This window comes from Argiope bruennichi, chromosome X1, assembly GCF_947563725.1.
Source record: "Argiope bruennichi chromosome X1, qqArgBrue1.1, whole genome shotgun sequence".
NCBI classification, from domain to species: domain Eukaryota; kingdom Metazoa; phylum Arthropoda; class Arachnida; order Araneae; family Araneidae; genus Argiope; species Argiope bruennichi.
Genome location: NC_079162.1, coordinates 26,780,154 through 26,795,567, shown reverse-complemented (window position 1 = coordinate 26,795,567; position 15,414 = coordinate 26,780,154). Strand labels below are relative to the sequence as shown.

The following is a 15,414-nucleotide window of genomic DNA, read 5'->3' as shown; positions in this document are numbered from 1 at the left end:
TCTGTTTCTTTTTCCAAGAATCTTTCCTCAAATTTCAGAATCCAAATAAAGGTGTCACGTATTTGAAAGTGAAAACATTCCTTATTGTTCCCACTGACATCCAAACATTCCTTCACGAAAAGAATTTTATCCTATTTTCCTTGAATGCCAGATTATGTTAAACAATTCCAATTTGAATATCTAAACACAACAATTTTTATTTGAGAAATCTAACACCATGTGTATTGTGCATTGTTGTAAGGATCCTCGACAATTATATTTTGTTTGTTTATAGTTAAAGCGAGCTGTGGTTTCTCTTCCGCTTTTATTTTCTTTTGTTTCACTATAATTTTTGAGATTTTAACTCATAAATTTGTCTTTGAAAAATATCGAATGCTTGCTGATACAGCACTTGCATCTTTGAAAAAGTTTAAGCAAGTTGACGAAAATCTTTTTTGAGTATTGTGAACATTGCACATTTTTATATTATTTATCATTGATATAATTTTCAGTCCTGATTTAGAAATTGACCTGTATTTTCAGAATTTCTATGATAATCTCTCTAAAATGTCAACCTGTAATGATAAACATAGATTAGAATTGAAAACGTAAGTACGTTTTTAAATGTAGTGAAGGTGCATCGTCTCTTCAAACTTAGTTTTTAAGATCTCAATACAATATTTTTCTTTCAATAGAAAATATTGAAGGTTGATCACTTTAGTCAAAATCACACGTATTTAGCATATGCATGACAATTTGGGCAATATTTTTATTTACCTTGTCGCCTTAGGGATTAAAATATTTGAAGTTTCATTCTTGTCCTAACCAAAAATCATCTACAAATGCTACATCTATTTTCAACCTCATATTTTGTCATAGATTCTAAACGTTGTATAAATAACCCTAAAGAACCGTTATAGACTTTATTTTATATTAATCCAACATGTGAAGATTCAGCAATACAAACGTTTGTTCAACAGCAAATATTTGGTATAACAGATCTCTGCTATCTGTTGGAAATAAAATATTTCTCTGGAAATTTTTCGCATTTAAAATATTAAGTTTACAATATGTTAAGATTATTTTATATTAATGACTTTTCTCGAATGAAACATTCGATATTTGCGTACTTTGAATCGAAGGACCATTGAATTTGAAGTTTTATTTTTTAAAAACCACTGCAATAAATTAAAAGTTAATATTTAAAATCACTCAAAACATGGTTTTTTGATTCAATAGTTATTTTGAAACATTCTTTTTTCTATCGATTTCATTTTTATTTTATTCTTGGGGCAAAAATTATCCAATGATTCATTTTTGAAATCTTTAAAATTGGTTGCAAGCAAACGATTTTTTTTTTTTTTTTTTTTTTTTTTTTTGTTATTGTTCTCTGCTTTTTTTTTTTTTTTTTTCATTGAAATGTGTTTTTCTCTACTTCACAATAAAATGAATTTGCATCTTTCTAAGACTGTTTCCTCATTTGCTGGTACTTTTTTTTTTATTTAGAAAGATTTTAGTAAGCAACTCGGTTTTGCAAATAACACCGCATCTGTTTGTTTCATCCGCTGATTCATTTATTTTCATGAATCATCTCTCGATTTCTAATTTCCTTTGTTTATGGCGGCATTTTCATCATTAAAAAAACGCAAAATTCAGCATAAAAACTTATGCGGACATGTATAATTGAAAATATTCGGTTATTTTGCACCGCAAATTATAAGAGACCAAAATCAATTTTCGAAGCTTTTCGGATTTTGTTTATAGATTCTGCTGAGTTCATCCCCCCTTTTCCCCCTCCAAATCGATTCCTTGTATTTGATATTTCGAAAACTAGTTTTTGGTCCAAAAATGGCCAGTGGAGGAGTTATGAGGCGGTATTAATGTTTTGTTGCTATACTTGAAGAACTAGTTCATTTCAAAAATAAAATTTTTCACATAGACCGCACCATTTTTAATTTGCGACTTCAGTCTAAGGCGCAGCAGTTGAGGTTATTTTTACATGACTGGTTAGTCAGAATATAATAAATTTTTGCTTTTAAAAAAATTGTAATGCAATGTTTGTACATACCGAAAATCTTTTACTTCAATTGACCTTTTATTTATTACGCTGCATTATTTCTTCTAAATTTTTGAAGTTGGATTTAATTTTTTCTATTTTAAAACTGCTCATGTGGATTTCAAGAAATGCAAAATAAATTTTTTGAAGTTTACTTGCACGTTTATAATGAAATAAAGAGTAATGATAGCCGTTATTTAAATTTTAAAGAGGTTTTAAAAAGTTTTTTTTGTATTCCCTATCTGAACTAAAGGAAATGAAATTCATTTTAGCTAAACTTAAAATTACTTTTTGAATTCAGAAGAAATAACTTGATGTAATATCATTTATAAGAAATAACTTGAAAATTTTGAAATCAGGCTTGTAATTAAGATTTTCTCATGATCTATTGCAAATGAATGATCTTTTTTGATTCATTGTATCGCTTATTTTTACATTCTTATCTCTTTAATCAAGGCCATTATCTGTCAGTCCCGAAACGCGAGTGAAGATCTTAAGAAAACCGCCTCACCACCATTTTTCCTTTAGATTCATGATTATGTATTAACGAAAATTCTAAAATATATATAAAATATGAATCCAATAAAATTTTAGAAGCGATAGTTTTTAACCCTAAAAATCAAACTTCTTTATTAGGTAAGTGAATTTCAGTCAATGTAGTTTTACCTAAAGTTTCGAAACGAGTTACCTGATCATCCATTCAGAAAAGGATATCAATATAATAGTTATATTCTAACATCAAATTAAAATAATTATAGATGTTAATAGTAGAAAAAGTATCGAGAATCCCATTCCTTTTCAGAATCCTTGTTTTCACATGCTTCCGTTTCGCATTTCACATTTTCTTCTATAGAAATATAGAAAGAGAAAGCAATTGCAATTGTTTGCTGAATCTGCATATTTAGACTTTTGAGTTAAATAAAAACATTTTTGGAATTCTGTCTGTATTTAGGATATTGAAAAAAAAAATGTACCAACCAAAGGATAAAGTTTGATCTCTATAAAAAATTTGAAGTTTTCTTTTAAATTTTTAACAAATATTGACCAAAGGAATCTGTCTGCTCTTCCGTTTGCAGATTAACATGGTAACTCAAAAAGCTGCACGAATAAAATTTGTTTTATAGTTTTACCAACAGAATTGTAGATTTATATCAAATTTCGAATCTGATATAATAAAGGGTTGACCCTCTGTTGGATTGTATTTTCTGGTGTATCTGAATGCGATAAATTTAAGACTCGGCGAATGTAGATGCGATTAGCATCTGGTTTGCCACCAGAATAATAGATATCGATCAAACGTTGGATTCAGTCGGTTGAAAGGAAAACATTCAAATACGTTTTTATTATTATTCTACAAGACATACTTTAAGTATATCGGAAAGCCGAAGGAAGAATTCTTCTGCTGGTTTCAACTAATTTCATTTCGTTGCGCGAGACCTTCAGTTCTGAACTTAAAAGTTTAAAGTCAAGCATGGTTCTTGCGATTATAAACACCAAAACAAAATGTTCAGATTCCGAGTTCAGCTGTTAATTGTTCATCCAGAGAATTATGATCGAATTGCTACTTGAGCAAAATTATAGACTTGTGTTAATGATATTGATAGCTTCGAGACGTTGTAGATAGAAAATTTTTCAAGTCCATGTAAGGAGTTTCGTAATTCATCCTTTATTTTCATACAGATTTTAGTGTTTTACTGCTTTAAAACAGTTAACATTACATAAAGAAATGAAATAGAACGAATTCTGATTAACAGTTTTACTTCTAATGCGAAACTCTAAAATTCAAAAGGGAAAGCCGGCACGAGTTTGTTCCGGAAACCAGATGTAGAATTAGCATAACTCGGAAAACAAACATCTTTGTTTTATTTCATTAAATTCCCAAACCGACTATTTTTACCACCTACAGTAGTTGAGAGATCAGTATGGTTTAACGGTTCCGGACCACTCGAACAAGTTTCTGTTGTTCTAGCGCAGCCATCGTACGTCGAGTGGATCTTCAGATAAATTCTGAACTCTTCCTGATTCGCCCACAAGTCGGGTTTCAGTTCATTGCCTTTTTGCTACTATGCTTGGGTTACACTGGTTTCCGATTCACCTAGGAACCTCTACCAATATTACTTTGCGTAACTTTAATTGCAATTATTATCGCTCACGCATGCCGTAATGCGCATTTGCCAGACGAAATGCGGGTTAATATCCGAAATAAATCGTATTTTAAACTCGGTCATCAAATTTTTATTGAAGAAATGATCTTTTTCATCTTCTAGATCATTTAATTTGATTTCATTATGCAATATCTGAGAATTCGTTTCGATATTTTAAATCAATTTGTTTTACGCTATTTTTAGTAGAATCTGGATTCTTTCCTTTAGTCGAAATACCACTTCTTCTTGTTGCGTACAGCCGACCACAACGCCACCACTGTACGTAGCAGTATCGACAGGATAGTCGAAATACCACTACGTGGAAAAACAATAGGCGTTAGTTAATGAATTTACTTTTCCTTCGTAGTTTCACTGAATGTTTGCACATTTAGAATCGAACAATTTTAATTGAAAGGTTAATTGATTTTCCTTCATTATTTTGCTTTCCAACATAAATAATAAACGGCATTTTGTCAAAGTTATATGTTTCCGTTGAAAGAAAATTAAAATTCCTGACATGAAATTAAAATGTATCATTTGTTTCGCTCTCTAAATATGCAGAGTGGGAAAGCAATCATAAGATCCATTTTTGACTGGAATATTTCCAGCGACATTTTTCGCTTTGTCTCCAATTTAATCGTCGGGTTTTCGATTGCGCCACATATTAAACAGACGAAGAAACAAATTTTAGAGCAATGAACAAGTAATAATCCTGTAATTTGACGCATCTTTCCAAAGTTATTTATATAATAAGTGAAGGTAGGTGTCAGGAGTCTAAAATAAATTTTAAACCAAATTTATTATTATTATTTTTTTTTTTTTAGAAATCGAGCGATTTTCTTTTTATAATATAATTTCAGCATTTTGTATACCTTCTGTCAGTGATCTTGACACTTATATTTCTATGATGGTAGACTAGACGTGTGGAATGAATAACTTGATAGAATTTTGGAGAGTATTTAAAAAAATACTGTAGTTTTGTAATTCTATAAAATGGACATGCAGTGTTAGAATAAATGTTACCAATCTGTGTCCAAAAACATAGGCATTTTAAAGCTTTTTAAAAATTATTAAAGAATTAACTTAATGAAAAGATTTACTAATATTCTTTAAATTTCTCGGATGCTAAAAGAAAAAAAACATTCAAACAAAATATGTATATAGAAGTTGATTTGTAAATGTGTAACTATTCCGTTCTTTTCTGACTTTGACGGTATAAACATTTTAGTTGAAAGTGTACAGAAACGAAGATTCATTGCAGAAATATTATCCAAAGTTTACCTTATGACGCAATGGATTACCTTTACCTAAAGATGACTTCGATTTTATACAGAAGCAAATATATACTTTTCGTGACTGCTAGTTGAATCCACGTAAAAATATAAAATACTTTCATTAAATGATTAGATTTGCTTACTTTTGTATGTCGTAAGACCAAAATTCTTAGATTCTATGGCCAAGGTTGAACGTTTCTTTCATAAAAATCAGTTGTAAGACAGATCGTTAACTTCAATTAACCAGTTTATTTTTAAATGAGCTGCTTTAATTTAAAATGAATTGTTTTCCAGGAGGGTCATTTGTGTTTTCGTTAAGACAAAATTGGTTAATGTGAAATCTGTTATTCTGATTCTTTCTTTCCCGTTATCTTTAGTGGGTTTTCGCAATTCAGAAGTTAATGACTCCAGCAACTGAGTTGCCAATGCGTGGCAAAAGGTTTTTCCTCTTCCTAGATATCTCCTCTTGCAGCGAAATGGCTATGGCCTTGGATGGTCAGCTGTTGTCAAATCACGTGGCTGGTTTCTCAACATCTTTTGGGCTAGTCCAAATAATACCGTTATTTCGCTGCCATACTGACGGCGAGGAAGAAATTCACCTGCTCCAGCTTACCGTCACGTACCCAGAAGATGACAAATAGCTTCTGACTTGTTTGCCAATTTAGTGAAAAATAATCATGAAGATTATTCTCACGTGTCGCACGACCAGAAAATAGATAATTCAAGTTGAATATTTTATGTTTTTTTTAATCGGATAAGGAATTTTCGATTCTAAAAATTCTTGATCTAATGGTTAAATTTATTCTCTATTTTTTTTTCACCAATAAATATGATTGCAAAGATTATCAATCAAGAATTTGAGTGCGTGTGTGAAAATTTAACACTTGGGGTCACGAATATTTGATGTTTTACTGCAATAATTCATTCTTAATATCCATTTTATTCAACACAGCTTTCGAAAATATTTTCTATTGACAATTCTATTTGATTCTATTTCCTATTCTTTCGTGCTAATTTAGTATCATGTTTTTTATGTGTACAGTATTTTATCTGATTTTAAAGAATCGTTGGCAAAAGTAATTTTCAGCTGCAAGGGGGTGAAATTTTCATCTATAAATTCTCTAGTTTCTTTTATTTTAAATCATGTTTGTATACCTATATTTTTGAGCTTGATTTTGAGAAGAAAAAGCCTTTCGTTTCTTTGGAAAATATATTCAATTGTTTTTCTTCACTGAATTATATTGTTTCTGCGTCAGATATTTGAAAATTAGAAATTAAAATTTAGAAATAAAAGAAATTTCGTAGCTCATTATTTGTAATTGCAGTATATCTTTTCCAGTAACGTTCTTTAACAAAGTAAAGAATTTCTAGAATATCTTACTGTTCAACTTCAGATGTGTTTTCCTTGATAAGTTCCTTTAAAATCCAATACAACTTGAGAGATACTTCAATCTTCTTTTCAGAACTTATACTTTATTATTAATATCAAAAATTACCGATCTTCTTTCGGAATCCTGTAAAATTAAGAAAATCAGCTTTATTTCCAAGGGTTTAAGAAATTTTCTAAATATTTTTTTACCTAAATTTCTCTTTATTAATCTTAGAACAGTTTATTATTTTTCTGCTTATCTGTAAAACTGCATTGCAAAAATATTTTGTCTAAAATTAGATTGGCATATCTTTTCCTACTAAATTCGGGGATGTAAATGAAAAAAATTCAGATCTTACACTAATTATATTGAAAAACCGTGATTTAAGAAATGTTTTCTTCTATAACATTCTTATTCTTAGAAATTATAGTATATGTAATAAAATCTGATTTCATAAACCATATTTTTTCAAACAGAAGCATTTCAAATTAAATGGTCATTAAATATTCTCATTTTTAATGAAATCATGCAACTATCGAGTAAATTAATTGATGACTGCATCTTTCATTTACGAATTTATTTGCATACTATGCTACTATTAGTGCATTATGGAAAATAATGGGGGATGGAAAGCAGTGGAGCATTATTACGGAAGTGTATTTATTAATGTGAACTGAAGCAGCCACTGTACTTCTTTTCTACTCTTCTCAATAACAAGGAGATAAGAAATGATAAGTTATGAAAGAATGTTAAACTTTTTCAAAAGTAATATTATTATACTGCTATTAAAAAAATTGAATAATCAACAATTTGATTTTTTGACAAATTTTTTGAAAATAAAAGCACTCATGGTTGTTTGTAGAAAATATACTGTTATCATCTGTTGATGCAGTATATTGCCTGATACCATATTTTCTACCAATTCTAGCACTGAGACCGATTTTGTAATTTTATATTATTATTATTTTGAGGGAAGGTGCAATGGCTAAAAAGAATGGGATATGTAATGATAAAATATAATATTTCGCCATATTAATTGTTGACATATAACATAATCCTTATATTTCTGCCATATTGCTTAATTATTTAATAATGTGCAGCTTTGTACTGAATTATTGCAACTAAAATGAAAAAAAAAATATTCTAAATAAAAAGCAAAACATCGAAAATAGGTTGTTATTCATTATTGTTGATAACATATTTTTTCATTTAACGTCCCATGAATCACAATAATTTTGATCCATCAGTGATCATAATGTACCTAACAGATATAAATTCTAATCTGTGATATGTTCATCCGATTTTGATAATCTTATCTTTAAAATAATAACCTCCATTGAGAATGTAACTGCATTTTGTGTAAGAAAAATTCAGATTGCAATGTGGGAAAAACAGCTAATAGATGCAGATTACATGTGCATCTATTACATATTGCGACTAATGAAGATTAATATATATGAAAAAGTTAGTAATTTGATGAAAATCCATCTAATCTGAAACAAGTCTAAACTTTCATTTACTTCGGCATTCATTTTATCTATTTAACCTGGAACATCAATCGCAGTTTAAAACCCCTTAAAATCTTTAAAATTTTAACCGTATTGAAACAAATGAAGAAATTGCGGATGTATATCAAAGATCCAAATGCATTTCATATGCATTTATGACATAAATTTCGAACTACAAGAGTTTTCTTTCACTCAGAAGTTTCTCGAAAACATTAAACTCTTGTCATTCTTATGATCAGGAACAATAGTTTAAATATAAATCGAATGAGTTATATTGCTGTTAGCCATCGCATAGCTCTGTTCAAGTGACAAACGTTATCATATGCTGTTAGTATTATTTTTTAAAGTAAAAAAGAATATCGAAGGTTTTACGACTTCACAAATTATTCTTGCTTGACAATGGTAGTGCTAGTCTGCATTCGCAACCATTTTTATATATGCAATTTCCATGAATTACTTTGAAAAAACGAAGCTTCTGTAAAAAATATTAACCCTTCAGTTTCGGGACATTTTTTAAAATTTTTTCTGCCGGCATTGGTATGCTATTTTAAATCGCTATTATTATGCGATATTTCTGCATGAGTCCAAATATTTTCGCAGCGAAGACATAGCCATAACGTTATTTACTTAATTGTGTAGCATAAGAGACGCAATTCGAACATAGGCCCAAGGCAAGAAGATTAATGAATGCATATTCATTTCAATTGATACACTCTAGCAAATGATTACTTTCTGAATGCTGCTCAAATTCAAATCTCAATCGCCTTATTTTTTTTTCTACTTCTCAATTCTTTAAATGTAGGAAATGTAGGTAAAGATAGTGAAAAATTCATGAAACGGTTTTTCACTTCATTCTTTTTCTTCCTTCCAACTGGGCAGTTACCAGTTCTTTTATTCTTTTTTTTTTTTTTTTTTTTTTTTTCGTGACAGATTTGCAGGCTTTTCTTTTTCAGTAGCAATATTGCACTTATAAGTCTATTTCCGCAAACACTGTTAACTATGACTTGAAGCTAATTCATGCCATTCTCATCTAGTAAAAATCAAAGAAAGAAAGAAAAAAAAAAAAAAAAGGAAACAAAGTTTCGATGCTTTTCTTCTCTCTTATTAATGTTTTTAGGTCATCGAGCTAATTCATATCAGCTCAAAAGAGAAAGCAAAAACATTATTCGACTTTAAAAACTTGCTGTATCTCTTTTTCTTTTGAAAATGGAATAAGCGTTCTCTATAGAAAGGTTTCGCTTGACCCGTTGACCATTCAACCGCATCACTTTGATTTGAATTCCGAAAGAATTAAAAGATTGAAATAATTCTGAAGATAAAATATGGTATTTATAGTATTTTAGAAGAAAAAAAAAATGGATGTCACTCCTATTTAGAGAAAATCCTTTGATGCGCTTGTGTTAAGAATGACGTATTTTAATCCATTCTTGTTTTCCATGGATTAAATGTGAATTCATTGGATGGATGCCAAAACATAGATTTTGAAACGTTGACGATAAAATAGACAAGTCCCGATTGCCTTTATTTTTTCCAAGTCCTTACTTTTTCCGTATTACTAAGAATTTTTTGCTTAAAAATTCATACCTCTTATGTGATTCATTTAGACATATTATATCGAAACTTAGAAATAATTTATATAATGCGTTTTGTGTTTCAACAAAAATCGTCTGGAAGAAACGTATAAATAATGCAAACAGAAAGAAAAGAGCTTCGCTTTATATGGGAACCGTGTTATCAGAATATTGTTTTGCAAGAGGTTAGTATACATAATGCTTGCTTCACATTTTTTGAAACGAATTAAGAATTTTTGGTGGAAAATAGGACGACTTTTCTTTAATAAAAAACTTTCTGGGCTCCTTTTTGTTTTCAGGAAAAAAAATCTTAAACCAAGATTTAGTAATTGACAAATTTTAAGTACACAAGGAATGTTTAAATCTAAACCATTTTATGTGAAAATTTGACTGTCAGAACAGATTTGTCGTCATTTTTTTAACCGTATTATCAGAATTATGACTCTGAGAATTTGACTTTGACGGTATTATGAAGAAGGATTATCTACAGATTACACTGATTTTCCATCTGAATCATACTAATTTCAAGGTTATATTATTTTTATTTTGCACAACATGAGATGAGATTCGAAAACATGTCAGGTCTATTTATCGTCTTTATGTTTATTCATCGGATTATTTAAGCTTTCATGTCTGTGTTTGTTTTGAAACTTTCAAGCACGGCTTAAAGTAAGTTGTACTCTTTTGCGATTCTCGAACAATTCCAAGATAACAGCTAAAAAGATCTTTAAGATTGCAAAATGTACATGAGTAAACTTTTTCCGTTCATTTTATTATTGTAAAAATAAAGGCTTTTGAAACATCATATTTGGTAACTTTTTCGTATATCAATAATGTTTTTCTGATGAAGAATTGTTTATTTGCAATTTTACCATAAAATTCCCAGAAATCCACAACGAACCAATGCTGTTTATAATCAATATACATAAATTAGATCCCGGAAATCTTGGAATCCAGTAACTTAGAGAATAATTTTGGCTCTTTTCGGACAACTTCAAATTTAAATTGTATTATAAAAAAATTGAGCAATATATTTTATTTTTTAATATTTAAATTGAATTATTTGTGAAGGGCTAAATATGTTTGTTATTGCATAAATGTTACATCAATAAGTATATTTTTGCAATGCATTTATTTTTTTTAAAGAGTTTTGATAAATTTAAAAATAAATCAGTTTTAACTAGTCTTTTCTGATGCATAAATTTATTGGAAATCAATGTTTTAAGCATATAATCTTAACTTAATGAAATTAAGAAAATTAAGAATTTTATGTAGTATATACAGTGGTTATTAAATATTTCCTAAATATGATTTGTTTTTAAGCAGAAAAATGATTGCGTATCATTTAAAATTAAGCATTATTGAGGAATAAAAAGAAATATAGTTTCAAATAGTGAATCCGCAAATTTCAAAGAGATTTCTTCACCTTTTTAGCTCACAAACACTGGAAATTCTGAAAGAAGAAATTTATTATACGAGTTTTTCTGACATTCAATATTGATTTACGAAACCCTACGGAGGAACCAGACCCGAAGCTTTAGATGTCATACATTAGTATAAAGTAAAATAAAATCTGCCCCTAAAAATGAATGTATCGGAGATTATTCTGTGTTAACTCTGCAGAATAATTTCACTATGGATATTGTTTTTTCTTTCTTAATTCCTCACTGAATGTTGAAATTCTATTAGGAACTTAGTGATGGCTTGAACAATCGTTGTAAAGCTGAGTGTTTTCTGGACATTTACATTCAGTGCTGTACAGAAATTCAACCGATCATTTTAATTAAAATTTATTCCTCTTCTGCTGAATGGATGGCTGACATTCTTTAGGAATTATGTGTGATATTTGTTTGGAAGCTATTTTGAGATAGATATATTTTCTATCAAAACAAACAGCTTCCTGCACTTTTTTTCCGAAGTAAAAAAAAGTTTATTTTTTAAATTAATATATTTTTTAAAAATAGTTTTTTCATAATGTGGGGAGAATTTCATTCAACTCAGAAATAGAAACGCGATTTCTGTCAGTAGCTAATCGGATATTTTGAGAGAATATTTGAAAAAAATATTACATTATATGCGTTTATTTGAAATATGAAATTAATATTTATATAAGTATACATCTCTTTTAGGTACTTGCCTGAACCAGATTCGCTAACTTTCTCAAAGCCAATGAACGTCCAATTGTCAATAGATTAATTCAGGTAAGGAATTTATTTTTCTCTGAAAAACTTTGATTCATTTCTATAAGCATTTTTATATTGCTAAACACTTTAAGTTATATAAATGCTAAAAAAGGGGGAAATTATTAATAATTTTTATTCTAAAACAATGTTAAAAAATATATTAGAAATTTAAATAGTTATATAATTATTGGATTTTCACGTTGTTGTAGAAATAGCTCTTTTTTGATTAAATCAAATAAGGCTTTAGAGCGATAATTCTTGATTTAATTATTCAAAAGATCTATTCACTCATTTTTCGTAATCACGAGGACTACGATGGCTTAATAAATCTCGGTAAAAGAGGACAGTGAGCTCGAAACCCTATTCTATCAAAGATCCATCGTGTATGAAATTCCGATGCACGTTATATCTGCTTCCATGCTATTGGTGACTGGGGATTTTGAGTATGGGAATTAAGCTCTTGTGTCACCTTCACGATTTACTTCAATTCAAAATTGCATGGCCAGTACTTTTGATTGTTCTCATGTAACCTCAAAATGAGTTATTTATATAACAAATCAAGTCAGTTATATTTCTGTGCTATGGATAAAAAGAACCGTCTAGTAAACATCAATTCAGCCATTTTCCAGAAGCTAGTGAGAAAACAATTTATTCTCTATGGAACCTTGACAATATTGACAGTTTTGCCAATCTTTATCGATAGATTTGAACTTGTTTGTTTCAAAACTTATATAACACAGGCATGTTGTTTTCGTGGACATCTTACTCACTCTAGAATAAATTGACTTAGTCTTGTTCAAAAGTTTTGATTAAACATTTGAAATATTTAAATCTGTAATATTTAGAATGAGATATACAGAAATTATTGGTTTATTTCCTTTGTACCTTAAAAGCTCTTTTGAAATTAATTAAAAATACCGAAAGTCTTTAAACTAGGTCTATGATATTATTTTAGCCAAAATAATTTCAAAATTATAACTTAGATCTTTACATGTATTAAATTTATAATTCTTTTTTATTCAATCACTATTCAAATTAGTTTCACTAAGAGAGGAGATTTGTACTGGATGCTTGTCTTGGGTTAAGACAAAATATTAAAGTGTGCGTTTATTTCACTTCTTAAAACAAAATGTAAAGAGCCGAGGTGGAAAAGAGTGCTGTATTGACAAGGAAATTTAGTTATTAGGAAATTATAAAGATGTTTTTTCTTATAGACGAGTTAAGTTCCAATCAACATTGCAAATCCCAAACATTTCTTAAAATTTAAGATAGTTTATTTAAAAGTAAATTTTAATCACATTTATTGAGTATTTTCATTCGATGCCTCGAGCATTTCATAATTTTGTTTTTAAGTCTATATTTTTCGTGAAAATGTATTTTTCTTCATTTTAATGAACATGTTTTTAAAGACTCTTATTTTTATTTGTGACAGTGTTCGAATTCTGATGTATGACAATTATAAAAAAATGCATTTATTTGCTTCATAATTTATATTTATACTATGGATTAGTTAAAAGTACACTTTGAATTAGATTAATGTTTCTTCATTTGATTCTACATCAATAAATACAATATCAAATATAAAATAAATCCAATATCATTGCTTAGATATTTGTCTAACATTTCATACAACTGAAAAACATAAAATTTTGGTAACTGCAGTAAAGTTTTATTTATTTGTGCTGTGCTCTCATTTAGATCTTTGAACGATTTAAATGCTTCCTAGAAATTCTTTTTATTTGTTCATTTCCTGGTTTGTAAAATGAACTTTTAATTTGGAGCACTCAGTTTTCCTCGATTTCTTTTCTTTTACCGCCCTTTTTTTTTCCAGTTCTCATCAAACCGTAGATTCCCCCTTGTTTTTTTTAACTTTTCATTCCTTGTTAAACTGTTTTTTAAAATGCAAGTAAGCGAAATGAAATTTTGCTTTTGGCGCATTTTTTTCATTGAAATATTTTCTTAATTGAAGAAAATTGTTATAGATTCATATCCAAAGGGAATTCAAGCGAGTTGAAAGTATTCAATTCATACGATGCTTAAAGACCACAGTTCTATACATTTTTTTCTCTGCTTTGACTATGTGGTGTTATGCTTTCTATTTTCAAATTTTCATCTAAATTTTTTTATGTGTAGCAGTTAATGTTTTCCCTAATATGACAGCGATAGCATTAAGAATTTTTTTCTGACTTTCAGAATATTCGAAACAGTTTTCACAAATTAAAAATAAAATGTAGAAAATCGTAGTTTACTTAAGTAAATTTAAAATTTATCACATTGCAATTTTCTTTTTCATAAACAACTACATAAAATTTCTATTCAATTTTTCCTATTTTCTTTCTAGAGGTTTCACATCAAGAGTTACATTATTCCATTATCAAAGTGGTTTTAATTGTCTATTTTGCTCTTATTAATTTTTTTATGAATTTTTGAAATTTAGTTCATCCGGATGAATTCAAATTCTGTGTCTAATGATTGGTGTATGAATTGCTAAAACGGATTGCCGCCTTCTTATAGTCTAAGCCTAACAAGACAGAAAATGCCTTATCACAGCTTCAGGTAATGCAGATATTTGAAGAGGGATAATATTCTTCACAAAGTTTGCATTAACCCTGCATGTATTGTTTCAAGTAAGGTACTTGAAATAAATATTATCTTTGAGTGTTAATTCACTTTACAGATGTCGGTGAAGATACGACTTCCAAAATATATACTTTCCAAGAAGAGGGAAGTTAATCTCTAAAAGTTCATGTTACAAGTGTAAAAACAATGAATTTCTTCAGCAGATGCGACTTGCTCCGTTAACGACGGCACGAAGATCGTCAGTCGTAAAGTTAAAAAAAAAATTCATTGTCGTAGACTATTGTTGGTTTGCAGCGATGCAGTTGTATCATTTACATATCAGCACTGCAGAAGTATATATACAGTGTAGTTTTACGTTGTGCTTGGTTGCCGAACTGACCTTTGTTGAACAAACGAGTAGGCGCTGAAGCGTTCAAGACTAATGTCCGGGTACTGATGTGTGCATCAAGGTTATAAGATCTTTAAATTGAGTCTTAGGCAACCTCTATATTATATTATATGATCAGGGTTATCAGCAGCCTAATGATTGCGTTGATACACGCTTGCTTTTTTCCCCTAACTATTGTTTAAGCATTCACTGAGCCATGTCTCGAGTCTCTTCCACCGAGTCGGAAGTCTGCTTTTTCATGTTTTGGTTTCAGAATTAAAAGGTTATTTGCTTCCATTAGTCTTTTGAACTCAATTGCATTTATTTATCTGCAGGAACTATTTTTTAAGAGATGCATTTTGATCTTTGTTTAGGGCTTTCT

At 29.2% G+C, this 15,414-nt stretch overlaps 1 protein-coding gene across 2 annotated transcripts in view; it reads left to right on the top strand.

Moving 5' to 3' along the window:
• LOC129958327 (uncharacterized) overlaps positions 1 to 15,414 on the top strand; it is a 139,813-nt gene that overhangs the window by 26,859 nt on the left and 97,540 nt on the right. For both annotated transcript variants that reach the window (XM_056070738.1, XM_056070739.1), the window contains exon 2: positions 12,032 to 12,103. The gene's annotated coding sequence lies outside the window, so the exon portion shown is untranslated. The remainder of the gene's footprint in view (positions 1 to 12,031; positions 12,104 to 15,414) is intronic.